The following is a 16379-nucleotide window of genomic DNA, read 5'->3' as shown; positions in this document are numbered from 1 at the left end:
TTAACTTGCTTAGTAAATTAGGCTGCTAGCTTGCTAAACAAAGTAATACTACAAATACTGTTCTTTTTTTTCTGGCTTATTAACAGATGTTGATTCTGTCCATCATATGTTGCTACAGAACCGAGTTGCTATTGATTTTTATTATTAGCACAGGGACACAAGTGTGAAGACTTTGATAGGATGTGTTACGTGAATCTGATTGACCACTGTGAAATAATTTACAAAAGTATCCAAAACTCAAAAGCCTTTAAAACAAAGATCTGCAACAGAGCCAGGGGCGGGATGCCTTTGGTCTCTTCTCACGGCTGGGAAACTTCGGGCCATGACTCAAAAGTATTACAGGATTTATTATAATTATCTTTAACCACCTTATTGATGTTTGCCTTATGTCTCCCATGCTTTTTTTTTTTCCTGTATTCAGTGTTTAGTTGATTGTAACATAAAGCAGGTCATGGTCACCCAGCTACACACACCCTTTGCCTCGTCGCAATTAACAAGCAAAAAAGAGGACAGAGAATGTCTGAAGAGAGAGATAGGAGAGGAAACTGGAGAATATTTGACCTAACAAGAGATGAGAGAACAGCTGGGTATTGTGAAGGAGAATAGGAAAGATAAACATGGTTATCTAGTGTTTAATAGGTGTCTGCATGCTTGTAGTGATATATAGCTATGTAACTACATGAATGGTTTCTGCCCTGAGCCTGGTGGAGCATACAGCTGCGGTTTGTGTCTGATGTGAATAAGCTGTAAATAATATGGTCAAGTTTGTATTCATAAACCAATATTCTTTTAATGCATAAATAAGCTTGTAATTGTATAGCGACAAAGGGGTTAAAATGTCTGAAAGATCATATAGACTGTTCTGGCAAGAAAGTTGCAAATCTCTGCAAGGGGAGCTGTCCTCCTTATCTGCAAAGCAAGTTGTCCTACCAAGGAGATAACGGGACAGCTGGATGTCCTTGAGTAAAATTACGAGGGGTATTGTAAAAACCCTGGGAAAGATTTCTACAAGTCTGCCAACTCATCACTTTTGAGACCTAAGGTGAAAAGTACACCATGAGGAAGACCTACGGCCTTCCTCCCATAGACCACTGCCCACATTCTAAAGACCCCGGCCCACAATTTTTGGAAGTATCTGCGCAAGCGTGAAAGACTGATAAGCTAATTAGCATACGAAGCGAGGGTAGGCGGGTTCAGATAATGAATATGTATAGGTGTTAATGGAATATTCATTATTTCATTATATAAATATAAGTTAATCTGCCCCTCCGGGTGTGTATGATTGGTGGAAGGATCCCCTGTACACCTGGCGCCGACAATAAAGAATATTTAGTCACTAAAATCTGGTTTTGGACCTGTGAATCATGTCCGGGCTCAGAGATGTAAATAGGGGCTTCTCTGTTATGGTAAAAGTGTTTCTCTTTGCATAAAAAAGAGAGGGAATGAAGGGAATGACCCCAGAGGTATGTTCAGAGAAGGCATGCTATGTTTCGAACTTTTTGACTGAACCAGTTCTTGTTTGGTGTGCCCTTCCACCTATGTATAATGTTAATCCAAAAGAAGATGATATTGTTTACACTTTGAATGTCGATAATTGTCTTTCTGTAGATGCTAATGTAGTAGGAGGCTATGATGGGATCGTATTGCAGCGGTTCTTCTCTTATCCAGAGTAACAGCAGGGAAAGCATTAAAGAGTTAAATCACCTTGTTTGGTAGGCAGATAAGAATGTGGGTCAAAATTGCCACTGCTTTTTGTTGTTGGTTCAAGGACATGGCTGTGAGGATTTTGATGGTATGTGCTGCGTGGATTTTAGGCGCCCCATTGCAGCAACATGTTATCAAAATCTGAGAAAATTTCAGCCTTTTTGGCATCCATTCACTCAATTGGCAGTATTGTTTGTTTGCTGTTACCTTGGTTGCTGTCATGTTTGCAAGGGCCCTGCAGAACATGGCAAACCTGGTACTAGCTGTTCAAAAACAAAAAGGGGAAATTGTAAAATTGTACGGAACAGAGACAGTGGGTTATTTTGACATTGATTGAGAGAGAGGGGGGTTAAGAGATAGAGTAAAGTTTAACGATTATGATAGTCTGCTTAGCTGTTTAGGGTAATGATAGTCTGCTTAGCCGTTTAGGGTAAAGTTTTAACGATTATGATAGTCTGCTTAGCTGTTTGCCAGATCTTACATGGTTTGTTTGGGTGTTGTGATAAGGTATACGGGAGTAAAGAGCCTTATGACCATATAAGTCCAGCTTTATGACCATATAAGTCAAAAGAACAATTACAACCTTGTAAGAACAAGCTAAAGCCAGTTCTGCGGTTTGGACAAAGAGCAGGACGTTACTGAGCCTGCGCCAGATGTGGGAGGTCACGAGGAAGACTCGCCTGCCTTCATCCTCAGGACCCCTGACGACCACCACCAGGGGACACTGCGCAAACTCAGTCGAGAAAAAAATATGGAAATGTCTTATGTTAACAAGTAGGAATCCATTTTTGTCACATACTTCTTATTCAACATGTAATGCTGCTTTGTCAATTAAATAACACTTAGCTTATGATATGGAGAAATAGTGTGAAATGGGGATGATGGACACCGACTGTGATTGTATACGTCTGCTCAGAAATGTGGGTATGGTGACTGGTCATGGGTGCGGTGTCTGGTCACATAGGCACACAGCTCTGAGGAGACAACTACAGTTTTGAGGAGATGCCTGCCCTTCTTCCTCTAACAAAGGGGCTATTTAAAAAAGAATGAGAAAAGGATGAGAGATATTGATATGGAGAAATAGTGTGAAATGGGGACGCTTAACACCGACTGTGATTGTATATGTCTACTCAGGAATGTGGGTATGGTGACTAGTCATGGGTGCGGTGTCTGGTCACATAGGCACACAGCTCTGAGGAGACAACTACAGTTTTTGAGGAGACGCCTGCCCCTCTTCCTCTAACAAAGGGGAGACGGGGAGACGCCTGCCCTTCTTTCTCTAACAAAGGGGCTATTTAAAAGAGAATGAGAAAAGATGAGAGACATTCAAATGCTATCTAGAGGGAGGGAGTGCTAAGTCTCCTTGCTGGAGAAGATTGGATGGTCACAAGAACATGAATCACCTTTCCTTGCTGAAGAAGATCAGATGGTCACAAGAACATGAATCACCTACAAACCTGCAAGACCACCACATTCCAGGAAACGGACTGATAAGCTAATTAACATACGAAGCGGGGTTTAGGTAACGAATATGTATAGGCGTTAATTGAATATTCATTTGTTTCATTGTATAAATGTGGGATGGTTCGTCACTTCGGGTATGCACGCTTGTGGAGGAGCGATCCCCCGTGCATCTGCGCGCAATAAACATACCTACTTTATAACTTTCGAGTTATAGAGTCTAATTCCGCACGTCAGTTTGGCGAGCCAGGCAGGAGGATTTCTGCTCGGCTGAGGGACCAGCTGCAGAGCGGACGCTCCTAGGCGCGCCCCGGGAGATTTCCTCGGAGGAGCCTCCTCTTCTCAGCTGTTCACCCGGGAGCAGAAGAGAAACCCCTGGATCCACGGATAAAACGGTATGTTTAGTAACAGGGCGGCTGGTGAGACACACGGAGACGTCCGGCGCGCAGCGTAGTCCCCAGGAGGGAAGGTACCTTGGGAGGGGGTTTGCTGACCGAGGGGTGGCCGCTGGTGATCTTGAGGGCAGATCGAGCAAACCCGAGGTTACTGCCATTCCTAAAAGCCCGGAGGCCTCGTGACGGAAAGCGGGGGGCGGGACGGAATAAGGCGGGATCTCACAGGAACAAGAGGGACCTCATAGCAAAAGTAAAAGGGAAACTTTTGCGTAGGAAAAAAGGAATCTAAAAACTTCCTTTAAGTTGTCTTAAGAATTGGGGAATTCCTAGAATGTAACAACTGAAATAGCGCTCTCTGTCTTGTTTGTTCTGTGTGTTGTCTTGTTATATATTCAAAACTTGGAGTTATGAAATGTATGTTGAAAAATATTAATATTCTGGTAATCCGTGGCAAATAGCAGAAAACTTAACTCTCTGCTTAAGACCAGGAAAAATGTGTTTTTTTGTTTGTTGTTTGTTTTTTGGCAATTGTCCATTGAAATGCATACTTTGTGAACTGTCAGTGTTCCTAAAAGTTGTACATAAGTGCACGGTACCGTATAACATACTGCTTGTGTGACTGAGGGCTGCCCGGAGAGTGTGAATGGTGTGATTGAGATGCGCATTTTGATTTTCCGTGTATAGCTTAATTATTTTGACTGAGTGTGAGTGCAAGAGTGCTTGAGACGCGCGTTTGAGTGCAAAACAAGTAAGGAGCTCTATCTGTGTTTCCGACCTTGGGTGGCTAAGGCGGCCGGAGAAAAACAAAGTAATTAAAATTGCAAAATGGGAAATGGAAGGAGTAAGCCCTGTGAAAAATCGCCCTTGGATTGTATATTAAAACATTGGAGGGATATCGTAGGACATGGTGGTACCGAAAATAGAAGGAAATTGATTAAATATTGTAATCAGTGGTGGCCTTTGTATAAATTGGAGAGTGATGCAAAATGGCCTCAGGAGGGAGGAACGTTAGATTATAACACTCTCCTGCAATTAATGTTGTTTCTGAGGAGAGAGGGAAAATGGGATGAAGTATCGTATGCAGACATGTTCTTCGTCCTCCGGGACAAACCTGAGTGGCAAAAGAACTGCGGCTTAGTACCCCCTCGGGATCCTATGGTACTAGCACTAGAAAGAGAGGATAGGAGGGAGCGTAAAGGAAAGTTGAAAAGATGTTGCTCAGCATGTAGTATTGGACAAAGGTGTATCAAATTAAACGGAGAACAAGAGCCCGAATTAAATGATTTATTTAATCCACCTTATAGAGTGGAGAGACAAGGTTCGGCCGGGGCTCCCAGTCCACCCCCAGGCGAACAAGAGGAAGAAATTCCACAAGTTATTTATAAAGAAAGCCAAACACCCGCTGCCACACAAGGAAACACAAAAACTGCCATTACGGCTCCAAATAGTCCGGTGTCTTCACGCACCAGACAGAAGTCTGTTTTACAGGCACCCCTCCGAGAAGCCGTGAATCCGGACGGAGGAACAATGAAAATAAAAGTTCCATTCACAGGCGCTGATCTGAGAGAATGGAAAGAGGCTGCCCGAGAATACCGTAATGATCCGATAAAGACGGCACAGAATTTTAAATTTCTAATAAAACAGCACAATCCTGACTGGAGTGATATACAATTATTATTAGATTGTTTGACTGAAACTGAAAAGCAATTGGTCATAAAAACAGCGGGGGATCTCGCAAAGGAACACTATAATATAAAGGGAGATAATTATAGAGAATGGTTTCCTTTGTTGGACCTGGAATGGGACCCAAACCGCGCCGCTGAAATGGGAAGATTACAGGCATACCAGGAATGATATTCAGAGGAATGGAGAAAGCAATTCCTAGAACAATAAATTGGGCAGCGTTATATGAGGTTAGACAGGGTCCCTCTGAAACACCTTCAGAATTCTTAGACAGAATAAGAGATGCAATGCGCCGGCACACGTCTCTGGACCCAAATTCGGAGGTGGGCGCACAGCAACTAATATCCCTCTTTTTAGGACAATCACAGGGGGATATTAGGCGCAAGTTGCAAAAATTGAGACCTCCTGAAAATAGAGACTTGGAAAAATTAGTAGAGGAAGCATGGAGAATATTTAGTAATCGAGAAGAAGGTTACAAGCAGGACCAAAAGAAAATATTAGCAGTAGTAAGAGAAAATGAGAATCAAAAATCTAAAGTTAAATCAAGGCGTGGGCTGACACCCCTGGGTAGGAATCAGCGTGCAATATGCAAAAGGACAGGACACTGGAAAAACGAATGCCCTGAACGCCGACATCAAGAAAATACTAAATGGCGCAGTAATCAAGGGAAAACAATAGCTCACATGGAAGAAGAAAATTGACTAGCCGACCCATTAGTAAAAATAAAATTAGGAGAAGAACAGGAGGAGGTGGAATTTTTAATAGACACAGGAGCTACCTATTCGGTTTTGAACCAAGCTTTAATGCCTTTGGGAAATGATTATGTTTCAGTAAAGGGTGCAACTGGCCAAACTGAAAAGGCTTATTTTTGTAAACCTTTAAAATATAGGTTGGGAAAACAGATGGGGATCCATAAATTCCTATTTATGCCAAATTCCCCAAAGGCCCTTCTTGGTAGGGACTTATTAGAACAATTGGAGGCAACAATCAAATTTAAAAAAGGGGAAGTTACTCTGGTGGTAAATGATCATCAATACATACAGGTTATGACCCTATCTTTGGCCAGTACTCCTATAAAAAGGGAAATTGATACCAGAATTATTGATCAGGTATATCCCGGAATATGGGCAATTGACATACCGGGACGTGCCAAGAATGCATCACCTGTTATAGTAAAATTAAAGGAAGGACAGGGTGCGATAAGAATTAAACAATACCCACTGAAAAGGGAAGATAGGGAAGGAATTCGTCCAAACATAGAGCGATTCATAGAATTAAAACTACTAAAAGAATGTGAGTCAGAATTTAACACACCTATCCTTCCAGTTAAAAAAACCTGATGGGTCTTATAGGATAGTTCAAGATTTAAGGGCCATTAACAAAATAACAGAGGATCTGTATCCTGTAGTAGTTAACCCCTATACCTTACTAACCACCCTGACACCTGACCTAGCTTGGTTCACAGTTTTAGACTTAAAAGATGCCTTCTTTTGCCTCCCTCTCCATGAAGCCAGCCAAATAATTTTTGCTTTTGAATGGGAAAATCCCAGAAGCAGTCGAAAGACCCAGCTCACATGGACGGTGTTGCCACAGGGGTTTAAAAATAGCCCCACAATTTTTGGAAACCAATTGGCAAAGGATTTGGAGTTATGGGAACCACCGTCAGGAGAAGGGAAAGTGTTACAATATGTAGACAATCTTCTTATTGCAACCAGAACCGAAGAATCTTGTATTATTTGGACTGTGAGCCTGCTGAACTTTCTGGGACTACAAGGATATCGGGTTTCTAAGAAGGCGGCACAGGTGGTGTTACAACAGGTCACATACCTAGGGTACGAGATCAGTGCCGGACAACGGGTCCTAGGGAAGGCCCGAAAAGAAGCCATATGCCAAGCCCCCCGACCACGAACTGTAAAGGAACTGCAGACATTTCTGGGAATGACAGGATGGTGCAGGCTTTGGATATGTAATTATGGCTTGCTTGTTAAACCATTATATTCCCTGATAGCAGCTAATCAGAAGGATCTTCAGTGGGATGCTGAATCAGACAGAGCTTTCCATGAACTGAAGAAAGCCTTGATGTCGGCACCAGCACTAGGACTTCCTGATGTGAGTAAGCCATTTTTCCTATTTTCCCATGAGAAACAGGGAATGGCATTAGGAATACTGGCACAAGATTTGGGACCATACAGACGGACAGTGGCATACTTCTCTAAACAGCTGGATGCCACTGCAAAAGGGTGGCCTGGTTGCCTGAGAGCAGTAGCAGCTGTCATCCTAAACATCCAGGAGGCCCGGAAGTTTACCTTGGGCCAGAAAATGACTGTCTTAGTATCCCACACAGTGTCTGCAGTCCTTGAAACAAAAGGGGGGCATTGGCTCTCCCCACAGAGATTCCTAAAATACCAGGCCATAAGGGTGGAACAAGATGATGTTGAGATCGTGACTACAAACATCGTCAATCCGGCCTCATTTCTTAATGGGAATGTTGGCGAATCAGTCGATCATGACTGTCTAGAAACAATCGAAGCCACTTATTCTAGTAGGACAGATCTCAAGGATGTTCCTATTAATGGAGCTGAACATTGGTTCACGGATGGGAGCAGCTATATGCTGAATGGAAAGCGACATTCCGGATATGCTGTTACAACCTCTGAAGAAGTGATAGAATCGGGGCCACTACCAGCTGACACTTCGGCACAGAAGGCTGAAATCATAGCCCTTACTCGAGCTCTGGAGAGAGCTCAGGGAAAACCTATAAATATTTGGACTGATTCTAAATATGCCTTTGGAGTGGTACATGCTCATGGAGCAATATGGAAAGAAAGGGGACTGTTAAACTCCCAAGGAAAAATCATCAAACATGCGGAAGAAATTTTGAAACTCCTAAATGCGGTCCAGCTTCCTGAAAGGGTGGCAATTATGCACATCAAGGCACACCAGAAAGTGAGCACAGAATTAGAAAGAAGAAATGAACTGGCGGACAGGGAAGCAAAACAGGCAGCCAGAAAAGCAATCAAGGTAGAGGGTGCGCTAATACCCGATGGACAAATATCTCTAGAAGGTAAACCAGACTATACTAAAGAAGATCGCAAACTGATTTCTGACCTAGAGGGATCATATAATGAGGAAGGGTGGGCTGTAATCTCACATGGGAGAATAGTGATTCCTTCCTACATGGTATGGTCAGTAGTTCGGGAAGAACATAGAAAAAGGCACTGGGGGGCAGAAGCTCTATATAAGGATCTCACTAAAAACATAATAGCACGAAATTTGTATACTACTATTAGACAAGTAACCCAACAATGTGATCTTTGTCTCCAGACTAATCCTAAGATTACCAAGGGTCCAAAGTTGGGAAAAATTGGGAAAGGAAATGTTCCAGGGCAACATTGGCAGATTGATTTCTCGGAACTTCCTAGAAAAGGGGGGTATCGATATTTATTGGTACTAACAGATACCTTTTCAGGTTGGCCAGAAGCCTTCCCGTGCAGAACTGCTAAAGCCCGGGAAGTGACCAAAATACTGCTCCAAGAGATAATACCTAGGTTTGGAGTCCCAGCGGTAATGTCCTCGGATAGAGGACCACATTTTGTGTCCAGAATAGTGCAACAGATCAGCCACCATCTAGGAATAGATTGGCAATTACATACCCCATACCGACCACAATCAAGTGGCCAGGTGGAAAAGATGAATCATCTAATCAAACAACAGATTGTCAAGCTAGGTCAAGAAACAAATCTAACTTGGCCCCAGTCTTTGCCATTAGCTCTTACATGAATTCGAACTAGACCAAGAGCAAAAGAGGGGCTTAGCCCATTTGAATTTTTGTATGGACGACCCTATGGGGTACAAAAGGGGACGTCTTCACAGATTGGTGAAGAAACAATGACTTCCTATATGGTGGCACTAAACAAACAATTAATAAGAATTGAGAAGCATGTGATGGGAACACGCAGTAGGGGTCTGGATGGACCTGTTCACGATATACGACCAGGGGACTATGTATACGTTAAGTGTTTTGCAGATAAAACCCTGGAACCACAGTGGACCGGACCTTTTCAAGTCCTACTCACCACCTACACTGCAATCAAGGTTGAGGGACAGAATTCTTGGATTCACCATACCCGGATCAAGAAAGCCTCTGCAACTTCGTGGAAAGTAACCCCAGATAAAAAAGAACTGAAAGTCAAATTTACTCGGACAAATGGGAACAATGTGGGTGTCAAGTAAGTGAACCTGAGCGGTTGTGGATCCACCATATGGGAAGGGCACCACAACAAACAATATAGAACAAAAGAGTCTGGGACTAAGCCAGTGTCCAGACTTGCCCAACTTATTATCAGTAAGCCCCAACTCAAACAAAGATATTTTTGATCAAAACAGATTTTATATGTATATATGAGGAACGTTTAGATTCTTAAAATGATCAATAGTGGGTTTAAACCATTTGTGGTTTTTTGTACCCTCTCTCTTGCCTACAACCAAGAGCCTGATAACTGGCCTTGGAATCATGCCCAGAAAAAACACACTGGAATAATGGGAAAGATGGACTCAAAGACGAAACTAGCTATGGTGTTTTTTTCTGAAAATGAGGTGTACCAAAGGAATCAATGGGATCGGGAGGATGTACACAAAGTCGACCGATTATGGGGAAAATTAGGAGATAGGATAAAAGTAGGGTGTCAAACGTATAATGAAAAAGATAACACCAAGATTTCAGGAGACACCCTGATTAATGTCAGAAAGGTAGATAAGGAATTTACCCTTCTAAATACAGCCATGTGCTTTAATTCACGGGAATGTTGACACAATTTTACCTTAACCGAGCCCATCTTTATAATATGCCTAGGAAAGGAATCCCCAAGAACAGCTCTGACTTATAAGATCAAAATAACAATCATGCTAACCACTGTTCCTACCACCACCACAGTTACAACAACCCCATTAACGCTTGATCTTAAGTTAACTAAACCAAATCCAAAAATTTATACAATTGGACCATATGTAATCAGAAATACAGGTCAGCAACAAATGTTGTTTAACCCAGAATGGTCTCTTAAAAGAAAAGAGTTACAAATACAAGTCAATGTTTCTGATGCTAAGCCATCCTGTTCCCCCTTCTTACGAACCTCTTATGAGGGATGGACAACTTGGTTAAGAAAAAGGGGAAATATTTATCGAAACCGAATAGTGAGGGATGTAACTGGAATATTGGGAACAGGACTCGGAGTATTAAATTCCATAGACTCAGAGGTGATAATGAATAAACTAGCTGCCACCACGACTGATCTATCAAAACTACAACAACCACTAAAATCTTCATTATTGGCATTAGGGGCGCACCAATGGTTGATATCGAAGGTACTCCCCAGGTGGGAACAAATAAACATGGAAGATCATCAACTCATCACTAAGGCGTTTAGGTGGTTTACAAGACGACGTCGCCCTGGCTCTAAGTTGTATCCAAGCCCAAATGTGGATGCAATCAATAGCTGCATCCATAATAAGAGAAGGAGAGGAAGGCATATTTCCTACGGAAATTCGAAAGATGGTTTGGGACAATGCTACGGAAGTAGAAAGAAAACTCCAGTCATGGTGGAATATGGTGAACTTTACCTACGACCCCAACACACACACAATCACAGCTTTTGTATTAACCATACATAATGCAGTAATAATTACCATACACCCCATTGTAGCCCTTGGAATTAACCACAATGGGGTGCTCCTATACCCTTTTGAACATAGAACATGGGCCAGAAAGATAGGCGACAAGTGGCAAACAGTAGATTTAGAATCCTGTATTATGCGAGAGCAGCAGGGCTTCCTCTGTGAAAGCAATACTATAATGGCCCAGGATACTTGTTTAGATACAGATCTGAAAATATGTCATTTCGAGGCCAGACCAAATGCAAACTTGAAAACAGTAATTATATATGCAGGGAAGGGATGTGCGTGTTTGAGAACTAAGTGTAACACAATAACCGTAGATGGGGAGGTAAAGGAGACTGCACAATATTCAAATTATTGTATTTGTAATTTTACTACTATCACAGGATGCGATTTTAGTTACTCAGCCCCAGTAGTGTCTCATCAATTCTTAAAATCCAACTTTACCCTATCACAGATGATAATTCCTACCCCCATAGGACTAAATATAAGTAGTATAAAAGAACTATTAAAACATGCAGATTTACAACGTATACTGAAAGAAACCAAAGAAAAGGGACATGAAACTCTTCTTATGATCCATCATGATGTAGAGGGGATCAAGAAAGTTTTAAAAAAGGTAGAACAGGATGGAAACCATAATTGGTGGGATACTCTCTTCGGCTGGTCACCTTCTGCAACAGGAATTCTTAACACTATGGTACACCCCATTGTGATCTTATTGATCAGTTTAGGAATTTCCTTAATGCTAACCATTATGTTATATTTGTGGGTTTGGAGAATGTTTAAAAAGGTAACACTTATGTATGATGCTTTATATCATTTGGGAAGACTGCTTAAGTAAAAGAATTTACTTAATTTAATAAAAAGGGGGGATTGATATGGAGAAATAGTGTGAAATGGGGACGCTTAACACCGACTGTGATTGTATATGTCTACTCAGGAATGTGGGTATGGTGACTAGTCATGGGTGCGGTGTCTGGTCACATAGGCACACAGCTCTGAGGAGACAACTACAGTTTTTGAGGAGACGCCTGCCCCTCTTCCTCTAACAAAGGGGAGACGGGGAGACGCCTGCCCTTCTTTCTCTAACAAAGGGGCTATTTAAAAGAGAATGAGAAAAGATGAGAGACATTCAAATGCTATCTAGAGGGAGGGAGTGCTAAGTCTCCTTGCTGGAGAAGATTGGATGGTCACAAGAACATGAATCACCTTTCCTTGCTGAAGAAGATCAGATGGTCACAAGAACATGAATCACCTACAAACCTGCAAGACCACCACATTCCAGGAAACGGACTGATAAGCTAATTAACATACGAAGCGGGGTTTAGGTAACGAATATGTATAGGCGTTAATTGAATATTCATTTGTTTCATTGTATAAATGTGGGATGGTTCGTCACTTCGGGTATGCACGCTTGTGGAGGAGCGATCCCCCGTGCATCTGCGCGCAATAAACATACCTACTTTATAACTTTCGAGTTATAGAGTCTAATTCCGCACGTCAATATTCCAATGCTATCTAGAGGGAGGGAGAGCTAAGTCTCCTTGCTGGAGAAGATCGGATGGTCACCGATGGTCACAAGAACATGAATCACCTACAAACCTGCAAGACCACCACATTCCAGGCAAAGGACTGATAAGCTAATTAACATACGAAGCGGGGTTTAGGTAATGAATATGTATAGGCGTTAATTGAATATTCATTTGTTTTATTGTATAAATGTGAGATGGTTCCTCACTTCGGGTATGCACGCTTGTGGAGGAGCGATCCCCCGTGCATCTGCGCGCAATAAACATACCTACTTTATAACTTTTGAGTTATAGAGTCTAATTCCGCACATCACTTACATGCTAATTTAAAAAATTACCTTTCCTTACTTGTAGGACACTGGTATATACCACAGTGTAACACACAGTTTTGGTATGGGACTGATTTCATCAAGAGTTTTTGTTGACCTGTTGCATGTTAAACCATACCCTGGTGATATCCTTACAACTAACTTTAAGTTGCATGTAACTACTGCATGTTTTCCTATTTTGACTGCATTTGGGAAATCCTAAGGTGAATGGCTGTAAAGTCCTGCAGCCTAAACACAGTACGGAGTACCTTGCTTTGTGTGTGGCCTTAGTAATGTTTACAATCCCCTCCTGTTTATCCCCAGAACTAAGTTGTTTTTTTAATACTGAAACAATCAAAATTGATCCTCAAAGGAAACACTGCATTCTTGGTTTATTCTCCTATTATGCCTCTCTTTGAAAAACTGAACAAAATGTAGTAGTAGTAGTAGTAGTAGTAGTAGTAGTGTGAAAAAGGTAGAATTTATTTCACTATGTAAATCTAGTGTTTCTTTAAAAACACCTTTCTGTACTTAGATGGCTTCCTGACCAGGTGCTACTTGCCCAATATGCTGGTCTTAGAGTGAACTGCTAATTTGCCCCATATTTGATTTTCTTTGAGTTTGGCTCTATAAACTTCTACAAAATCTGAAATTACTAATATTACAACTATATGGCCAACCAGGAAAACACCTCACTGCGGTGAATGAAGAGACGGTGAGAGAGAGTGGGGGGTAAGAGATAGGGTAGAGTTTAACAATTGTAATAGTCTGTTTAGCTGTTTAGGGTAAAAATTGTAAAATTTAAGCTGTTTGCCAAATCTTACACGGTTTGCTTGGGTACTGTGATAAGGTGTACGGGAGTAAAGGGCTTCATGACCATATAAGTCCAAAGAAAGATTACAACCTTGCAAGAACAAGCCAAAGCTGGTTCTGCGGTTTGGACAAAGAGCAGGACGTTACTGAGCCTGCGCCAGATGTGGGGGTCACGAGGAAGACTCGCCTGCCTTCATCCTCAGGACCCCTGACGACCACCACCAGGGGACACTGCGCAAACTCAGTCGAGAAAAAAATATGGAAATGACTCGCAGAACTAATTTTAATATGAAGCGGGGATAGGTAATGCATATGTATAGGCGTATTACATCATATTATGAATATGTAATGAGTTGTCTTATAAAAACAGAGCAAGTTTTCGTGTTAGGCGCGCACGGTTTTGGCGGGACTACTCCCCCGTGCTGCCCAGCGCTGAATAAACATACCTACTTTACAATCTTACAGATTGTGGAGTCTGCTTTCCGCACGTCAGTTTTGGCGAGCCAGCCAGGAGGATCTCCACTCGGCTGCGGGACCGACTGCGGAGCGGACTCTAATAGGCGCGCCCCGAGCATTTTACTCGGAGGAGTCTCCGCTGCCAGCCGATCACCGCGGGAGTGGACAACAGCCTCTTGAAGCTGCGGATTTAACGGTATGTTTAACGAAGGGACTTAAGCGTACGCACATTCGGGGCTGCTGATAAATCGCGCAGAGACGTCTGGCGTGCAGCATAGTGCCCGTGGGTTGGGTACCTGTAGGGTTTGGGACTGCAGTTTGGGACTGCAATTGGGAAACTCGCTGGCCGATAGAGCGGCCGGTAGCGATCTCGGGGATAGATCGACTGAGTTTGAGGTAACCGCTGTATCCCGTTGTTGGGAGCCAGGATGGACCTGCTAATGACCGGTATATGAGAAGCAGGAGAAGGGTAAGCGGGCCTCTTGTAATTTACAAGATATTTGCAGCTGCTAGAAGGTTGTTAACTGGAGCGATGCTGTGTTAAATTTCTCTGAGTATCGATTTTGGTTACGTCAATAAGGCATTTGGAATAGACTACTGATTTGAATTTGTCGAACCATAGTGTTTGTGTGAAGTGATGTGTGTGTGATTTTCTCTGAGTGCATGGACATCCGTGAGAGTGGAATTGAGTGAGAATAAGTGAGAGTGTGGCTGATAGGCGTAAAAAGAGAGAATTTAAAAGTCAGTTTGAATCCCTTAAGAGTATATTGAAAATGGGTAACACCCAAGGGGGGATACTGTTGCAGAATGGCTGTGTGATCACGGCCATGACTCCCTTAAAGATCTTTGTGAAACAAAGTTAGCCTAAGTTAGCTGAAGCAGGCCTTGCAGCTGTGCTGAGGCACGCTGATAAGGAAGCTGAGAAAAACACTAACCTTGTGCCTAATGTTGTAAATAACTTTGAGGAATTCGCGTAGACAGGAGAGAAAAAAATATATGTAGCTAGCTATCCGCAGAAACCGCAAGTAGGAGGACGTATGAAAAAGTAACCCTTTAGAGCTTAGCCAATTAGCAGATGACTAGTAGGCATAATTAACTAGAACTGTATATAAGACATAATCGTGCCGTAATAAATCGAAGCTTGCTTTATCACTCACATTGAGTCGGCTGCTTGCTTCCCCTCGCTCGTCGCAGGATACTGAAAAAGAGTCCTCTGGGTTGTATACTCGCCCATTGGAAGGATATTGTAGGGAAGGGAAGCACAGAAAGTAAAAAGACCCTCATTAAATATTGTAATCAGTGGTGGCCATTGTATAAGTTAGAGGGCGAAGTTAAGTGGCCATTTAATGGAACATTGGATTATAATACTTTGTTACAGCTTATGCTGTTCTTGAGAAGAGAAGGGAAATGGGATGAAGTATCATATGCAGATATGTTTTTCACTCTGCGAAACCATCCGGAGTGGCAAAGGGACTGTGGGATAATACCCCCACAGGACCCTATGGTACTCGCATTGGAGCGAGAAAATAAAGGGGGTAGAAGTAAACTAAAAAGATGCTGTTCTTCCTGCAGCATTGGGCAGAGGTGTACAAAGGCAGACAAGGTTCACCAAGCCCCAGAACAGGACTTAGATGACTTGTTTAAACCTCCCCCCCCCCCCGGGCACGGGACAAGGATGTGGATTCGGAAGGAGCTTTTAATCCTCCTGATAGCCCTGTATCTTCCCACACTCGGCAGAAGTCTGCCCTGACTACTTTACAAGCACCCCTCCGAGAGGCGGTGGGGCCAGATGGTGGAACAATGCTAATTAAAGTGCCTTTCTCCACTGCTGATTTGGGAGAGTGGAGAAAGATTGCAAAGGATTATAGAAGTGACCCGATAAGTGTAGCCAGGCATTTCCAATTTATCGTAAAACAACACAATCCCGATTGGAATGATATACAATTATTACTGGAATATTTGACTGAAACTGAGAAACAGCTAGTTCTGAAAACAGCAGGAAATTTGGCGGAAGATCATTATAAAATTATAGGAGGGGATGTTAAGGAACATTTCCCCCTCCAAGACCCAAAGTGGGATGCTAATAGATCGGCACATATGCAAAGATTACAGGAATATCAGGAATGGGTTTTGAAGGGAATGGAGAGAGCAATTCCCAAAACTATAAACTGGTCAGCTTTATATGCAGTTAAGCAAACTCCTTCTGAGTCCCCGTCTGAGTTCCTGGATCGGCTGAGGGATGTGATGCGTCGTAACACGCCGTTGGACCCTGGGTCTGAGGTAGGGATCCAGCAATTAGTTTCTTTATTCCTGGGTCAATCTGCAGGGGACATAAGGCGAAAACTTCAAAAGCT

General features: G+C 42.6%; 1 long non-coding RNA gene across 1 annotated transcript; it reads left to right on the top strand.

Annotated features, from left to right (window-relative positions):
- Positions 1-14010: 14010 nt before the first annotated feature.
- On the top strand, positions 14011-15880 carry LOC121080639. The gene is made up of 2 exons (XR_005825454.1): positions 14011-14221; positions 15404-15880. It is a non-coding gene; the product is annotated as an uncharacterized LOC121080639 (long non-coding RNA).
- The last annotated feature ends 499 nt before the right edge of the window (positions 15881-16379 follow it).

Source organism: Falco naumanni, chromosome W (assembly GCF_017639655.2).
Source record: "Falco naumanni isolate bFalNau1 chromosome W, bFalNau1.pat, whole genome shotgun sequence".
Classification (NCBI taxonomy): Eukaryota; Metazoa; Chordata; class Aves; order Falconiformes; family Falconidae; genus Falco; species Falco naumanni.
The sequence above is the reverse complement of the archived record's forward strand: the minus strand, read 5'-3'. Positions and strand labels throughout refer to the sequence as shown.